We start from the raw sequence: 7526 nt of genomic DNA, 5'->3' as shown, positions 1-7526 counted from the left end.
TGGAATCACTATGCAATGTCGGTACACCTGTATGAATCCCCAAATCTCCCACTAGCCGATCAAGCCATATAGCCTCCTTGCAACCCTCTGTGGTTGCAACATACTCAGCCTCTGTGGTAGACAAAGCAACGCACTTCTGTGTGCGAGACATCCATGACACTGCACCACCTGTAAAGGTGAACACATAACCAGAAGTGGATCTCCTACTATCCACATGCCATGCATAGTCTGAATCTGTGTACCCAAGTACTTGCATGTCTCCTTTACCAAAGCAGATGCACATCTACTTGGTACCCTTCATGTACCTCATGATGCACTTAACCGCCTCCCAATGCCTCTTTCCTGGATTAGCCATATACCGGCTAACGACTCCCACTGCAAATGCAATGTCTGGTCTAGTAGCTATCATAGCATACATAAGACTCCCAACCACTGATGCATAAGGAACCTTGGCCATCATGGCCCTTTCCTCATCTAATTTGGGACTATCTATATGACTCAGTTTCACATATGGAGGCAATGGAGTACTCACTGCCTTCCCCCCCTCCATATTGAAACGCTGTAATACTTTTGTAACATACTCTTTTTGTGAAAGCCAAAGGAGCTTCTTACTCCGATCACGCGTGATGCACATACCAAGAATATGACCTACAAGTCCCAAATCCTTCATATCAAAGGCCTCATGCAACTTGGCCTTTAATGCATCTAGCTCATAAGTATTCTTGCTAGCCAATAGCATATCATCCACATATAGTGCCAAGATTATCAGGCTATTATCCTTAGCCCTTTTAGTGTAGAGGCAGTGATCAATTTCACTCCTTTTGAAACCCTGGGACCGAATGAAAGCATCAAACTTCTGATACCATTCTCTAGACGCTTGCTTAGGACCATAGAGACTCTTCTTCAGCTTGCAAACTAAATGCTCTTTGCCCTTTTCTTCAAAGCCTTCTGGCTGCACCATGTAAATTTCCTCATGCAAATCCCCATGCAAGAAAGCTATCTTGACATCCATCTGCATAAGCTCCATATCCTCTGATGCCACTAGTCCAAGCATGCATCTAAGTGTGGTCATCTTCACAACTCGAGAGAAGATCTCATCAAAGTCCACACCCTTCTCTTGCTTGAACCCTTTAGCGACCAAACGGGCCTTGTACCTAGGCACATCATCACCTGTGACCTTCATTTTGTAGACCCATTTACATGGCAATGCTTTCTTTCCATGTGGCAAAGAAACCAAGTCCCAAGTCTTATTCTTCATAAGTGAACTCATCTCTGATTGCATAGCATACTGCCACTTGCGTTGATCCTCGTGCATCATAGCCTCTTTGTAGCAAGAAGGCTCCTCGCAATCAGTAAGCATCACATAGTCTACCCCTGGAACAAACCTATCAGATGGTCTAGACACTCTAGATGATCTTCTCAAAGGCATTTCAGCTTGATGTCCCATTTGCATATCAACCACATTTGGCTCATTATTTCCACTAATAGATGATTCATCATCTACCCTTGATTGTATACCTGTGGGAGTACTTGGTGGTACCATTTCTTGCACATTTGGTGCATGGACATCTTGCTGTCTATTAACATATGCAGGTGGATTCACATCCTGGAAAGTGATTCTCCTCATTTCCACATCCCTCATGGGTGCCTTATGCATCTTCTTCTCATTGAAGACCACATCATGGCTGCGTATGATCTTCTTTGCTTCTGGATCCCAGAGACGATAGCCCATCTCTCCACTTTCACCATAACCCAGAAAGATGCATTTCCTAGACTTAGGATCTAGCTTCTTTCGAAGCTCTTTTGGCACATGTGCATATGCCTCACACCCAAATTTACGCAAATGAGAGTAAGAGGGCTTCTTGCCACTCCATGCCTCTTCAGGAATACCACCATCCAAACTCTTACTAGGTGATCTATTGATCACATGCACTGCAGTCTTCATTGCCTCAACCCAAAAACCACCAGAAAGACTTGCATTGGAAAGCATGCATTGCAACCTTTCTTGAATGGTACGGTTCATCTTTTCTGCAATTGTATTTTGCTCTGGAGTATGAGGGGATGTGAGCTTCCTCTTAATCCCACGTGTATCACAGAAATGCTGAAAGTCATGAGAGAGATACTCTCCACCATTGTCAGTCTGTAGGCATTTAAGCGTTCTACCTGACTGATTCTCAACCAAGGCGAGCCATTTCTGAAATACCTGGAACACATCACTCTTCCAAGCTATAGCGTAAGCCCACACTTTCCTAGTTGCATCATCAATGAATGTCACATAGTATTCAGCCCCGCCTAATGACCGTGTAGGCATGGGACCACATACGTCTGAATGCACCAAATCAAGCATTTCAAACTCTTTCTTTCCCCTTCTTTTATGGGCTGATTTAGTATGCTTCCCATAGAGACAATGCTCACAAAATTCAAAATCAGAGAAACTCAAATGCGGTACATAACCCAAACGGCATAAGAGTTTCATTCCATTCTGGCTCATGTGCCCCAACCTGCAATGCCATAAAGAAGTGCAACAATATGATCAAATACCCCTGATGCATGTAAGGGATACAAAGTCCCACACTTGGCACCCCTGGCCAAAAGCATAGAGCCCTTCTGAATTTTCCAACTCTGAAAGCCAAAAGTGATGTGAAAACCAGCATCATCTAGCTGACCCACTGAAATAAGACTCTTGGTCAGCTTAGGCACATGTCTCACATGTTTCAAAACAAATGCAGACCCATTTGCAAAAGAAAATTTTATGTCACGTGCTCCCACTATGTCACATGCATAGTCATTTCCAAGATGCACACAACCTGTCTTTCCACTATCATAAGTGGAGAACCATTCCCTATGGGGAGTAACATGGAATGAAGCACCAGAATCCAAAATCCAATCCTGGGAATATGCATCATCTGAAGTGGTAAGCAACTCTGCAGATAAAGTAGACATGAAGAGAACATCATTGTCACTATCATGTGTGACTTCATTGATCTCCTTGATCTTCACTTTTCCTTTGTCCTCCCTTGGACTCTCTTCCTTTTGATTTGCACCCCAATTTGCATTCTTTTTCTTATCCTTTTGCTCTCTTTTTAGCTTGTAGCAATCCTTTTTCATATGGCCCTTCTTGCCACAGTGGTAACACTCAATGTTCCATGCCCTGGATTTGCTCCAAGACTTCCCTCTTTCTTGGGACTTCCCCCTGAACTGTGATCTGCCCCTTTGCACATTTAAGGCTGCATCCTGCTTGTTGCCATCCATAGACTTCCTTCTAATCTCCTCGGCCAACAAGCTACCCACAACTTCATCAAATTTCAGTACTCCACTAGGTGCAGAGTTACTGACAGCTGTACGAAAGGTATCCCATGAGGATGGCAATGAACATAAGAGAAATATTGCCTTAGTCTCCACATCAAAATTCATCTTCTGAGCCTGAAGCTGGATGAAAATAATATTGAATTCATTTAAGTGAGAAGCAATGGAGACCCCTTCCTTCATCTGCAGCTCAAACAACCTCTTCATGAGGTAAACTTTATTAGAGGCAGTTTCCTTCTCATAAGTGGCACACAGTTTCTTCCACAAATCTTCCGTAGTCTGCTCATTTACTACTGTGAAATAAACTGACTCTACAAGATGAAGTCTAATAGTAGACTTTGCTAATGCATCCAACTCATTCCAATCATCCTTAGAAATATTTGCAGGCTTAGCTTCAATCCCTGCCAAGGGTTTAATCTGCTTCTTTTGAATAAGCACATCCCTTATTTGTTCTTTCCACAAAGAAAAGTTTGTCCCATCAAAATTTTTAATACTGAAAAACTCCTTTTCAGACATGGAAGAGGATGCCATGATGGAAATGAAACAAAATCCCAAATGCTAGTGCCTGCAAGAGAGAATCACACCAAATACCAGGTGCACCCAAATGTGTATGCCACAATAGAGTGAAATATCACCAAAACTCAAAGCTCAAAGCATCAAAAGATGCATCTAACTCATGTGCATATACTATGCATCCATATGAGCAAATCTAGCCCAAAAGAAAACGCCAATAAGTGCCAAATGACTCAAGCATAAACACCGTCCACTGGCATATGCATCAATAATATCTCATCCAAGAGAGCATAGCACTATCAGTGCATCACCTGCAATGTGTCAAAGCTGTCCCTCAGCATAAAATAGCATCCATGTGCAAAGCATCCATAAAAAATAGCATCCCATAAGGTAATTTGGGCCTATCAGTGCATCCAATAAGGACCGCAATGCATCTAAATGGCCTATAAATCATCCACTACAACCCAATGCACACCATGAATGAGCGCACACTGCAACCAGAGTGATCTGCATAAGGTATGCTCAAAAAATCATAGTCCCACGATAATGACCGCTACTGAAAATAGAACCTGAGATGCCTCAAAACATGGGCACCATTGCATAATCGGACTCAGCAAGAAAATCTGCAAATATCTCTCTTCTGCCAAAACTCCAAAATCCCAACCGATGAGTGAGAAATGGGAGTCAACACTTATCCACTGCCATGTGGCATAAATCTAAGGTTTCAAAACCTTAGAATGAAAAATGCATAACAGAGAGACAAAATCGAATACACAGAGATCTATAACTCTGAAAATCCTCCACCGAATCGCGCAAGAACTGACAAGTAGGGGTTTTTAGGCGTCCAGAATACAATGGGATAGACGGTTTTGGAAACCATGGTCTCAATCATTGGGTCCAACACATGGACTGAAAAACGTTTTTGGAAACAGAGCTGTTTGTAAACTCCACCGGAGTGCGAATGATGAGCAAGATAGAAGTTTTAGGACCTCCTGAGTCCACCGAAACTGACAGATCTGCAAATGGTTGCTCCAAACTTGAGTTCCAACACCCGGGCAAAAAACACAGAAACTGACATAGTGAGTCAGAAATCCAATGAAATGATCCCAGATTCAAGAATGAAGGTGTTTCCAAGCTCCTGAAGTGAAGTAGATACCAAAAGCAAGCAATAGTTGCCTCTACAAGTCAATACGGAGTCTCTATCATCGAACGGAACAGGGAAAAGCTCAAAAAACGACTTTTTCTTTGAAAACTCTTAATAGGCTCTCAAAACCACTTCGCAAAACCAAAGTGACTTTTCCAAAGGTTCCTCCAAGGTCTCTACACACTCGGATGCAAGTAAAGTCGCCCACAAAGCTTCCCACAGAGCTTCTCCTTCCTTCCACAGAGCTGCTGAGCTTCAAGCATTCACGCATGCTCAGCTAGATCACCCGGGCTCTGATACCAGTTGAGAGTGCTCTCAACGGAAGCAAGAACGGAAGAAGGAGAGAGAGAGACAAAGAGCCACACAAGTTTTGGTGGGTGTAGAACCACCCTAATCTTCTTTTTCATTCATTTATATATGTGTTTGAGTATTGTACATAACCGGGGTAAAGGCACAGTGACCTTTAACCCCCACACTAACCTAGGTGGCATACTAACCGAGCCACTAACTAGAGTACATAAAGATAGCTGTCATCCAGCTATTATTCATGGGCGGTGTACCAATCACATCTGCAGCTAACAAGTCGGTGACATAAATGCACAACGGTCACCCTAGCATATCATGAGTGGAGCTCGATATCTCAACATTTCGATCCTTGTTGGATGTGCTGATAGGCCCAAATTGCCTTGTGGGATGCTTTATTGATGCACATTTAGCACATAGATGCTATTTTATGCTGAGGGACAGCTTTGACATATTACAATGGATGCATAAGTTGTGCTATGATCTCTTGGATGAGATTTTGTTGATGCATATGCTCATGGACAACATTTATGCTTGAGGCATTTTGGTACTTATTGGTATTAGGATTGCCATTGTTTTGCCATTATAATTGGCATTTTCTTTTGGGCCAAATTTGTTCATATGGATGCATAGTATATGCACATGAGTAAGATAGGTTTTGATGCTTTGAGCATTTGAGGTGATATTACCTTCCTTTTTGACATACACATTTGGGTGTGCCTGATATTTGATGTGATTTCCCTCTTGCAAGTACTAGCATTTGGGATTTTGTTTCATTTGTATCATGGCATCCTCTTCCATATCCAAAAATGACTTTTTCAGCATTAAAAAGTTTGATGGGTCAAACTTTTCTTTATGGAAAAAATAGATAAGGGATGTGCTTATTCAAAAGAAGCAGATTAAACCCTTGGCACGGATTGGAGCTAAGCTTGCCAATATGTCTAAGGATGATTGGAATGAGTTGGATGCATTAGCGAAGTCTATTGTTAGACTTCATCTTGCACAATCAGTTTATTTCATAGTAGTAAATGAGTAGACTACGAAAGATTTATGGAAAAAGTTGTGTCAATTGTGAGAATGAAACTACCTCTAATAAAGTTTACCTCATGAAGAGGTTGTTTGAGCTACAGATGAAGGAATTTCTCACTTGAATGAATTCAATATTACTTTTAGCTAGCTTCAAGCTCAGAAGATGAATTTTGATGTGGAGACTAAGGCAATATTTCTCTTGTGTTCATTGCCATCCTCATGGGATACCTTTTGTATAGCTGTCAGCAACTCTGCATCTGGTGGAGTACTGAAGTGTTTAATTATATTGTGGGTATCTTGTTGGGGCTGAGGAGATTAGACGGAGTCTATGGAAGGCAACAAGAAGGATGCAGTCTTATCATAGTTTAGGGGGAAGTCCCAAGAAAGAGGGAGGTCTCATAGCAAATCCAATGCATGAAACATTGAGTGTTACCATTGTGGCAAGAAGGGCCACATGAAAAAGGATTGCACCACATAAAAAAGGATTGCTACAAGCTAAGAAGAGAGTAAAAGGATAAGAAAAAGAATGCAAATTAGAGTGCAAATAAGATGGAAGAGATTCCAAGGGAGGACACAAGAAAAATAAAGATCGAGGAGATTAATGTAGTCACTCCACTAATAATAGTGACAATGATATTCTCTTCATAACTAGTCTACCCTGCTACTGCAAACTTGCTTACCACTTCAGATGATGCATATTCCTAGGATTGGATTTTGGATTTTGGTGCTTCATTCCATGTTACTCCCCATAGGGAATGGTTCTCCACTTTTGATAGTGGAAAGACAGGTTGTGTGCATCTTGGAAATAACTATGCATGTGACATAGTGGGAGCAGGTGACATAAAGTTTTCTTTTGCAAATGGGTCTACATTTGTTTTAAAAAATGTGAGGCATTTGCCTAAGCTGACCAAGAGTCTCATTCAGTAGGTCAGCTAAATGATGCTGGTTTTCAGACCACTTTTGGCTGTCAGAGTTGGAATATTGGGAAGGGCTCTATGGTTTTGGCCAAGTGTGGGACTTTGTATCAGGGGTATCTGATCATGTTGTTGCAACAATTGAGTAGCCAAACTCTTCTTTGTGACATTGCAAGTTGGGGCACATGAGCCAAAATGGAATGAAACTCTTATGCCATTTGGGTTAAGTACTGCATTTGAGTTTTTCTGATTTTGAATTTTGTGAGGGCTATCTCTATGGGAAGAAGACTAAATCACCCCATAAAAGAAGTGGAAAG

This window comes from Dipteris shenzhenensis, chromosome 9, assembly GCF_047967505.1.
Source record: "Dipteris shenzhenensis isolate YYH24624 ecotype China chromosome 9, Dip_SZ_1.0, whole genome shotgun sequence".
NCBI classification, from domain to species: domain Eukaryota; kingdom Viridiplantae; phylum Streptophyta; class Polypodiopsida; order Gleicheniales; family Dipteridaceae; genus Dipteris; species Dipteris shenzhenensis.
This window is presented reverse-complemented; position numbering follows the sequence as displayed.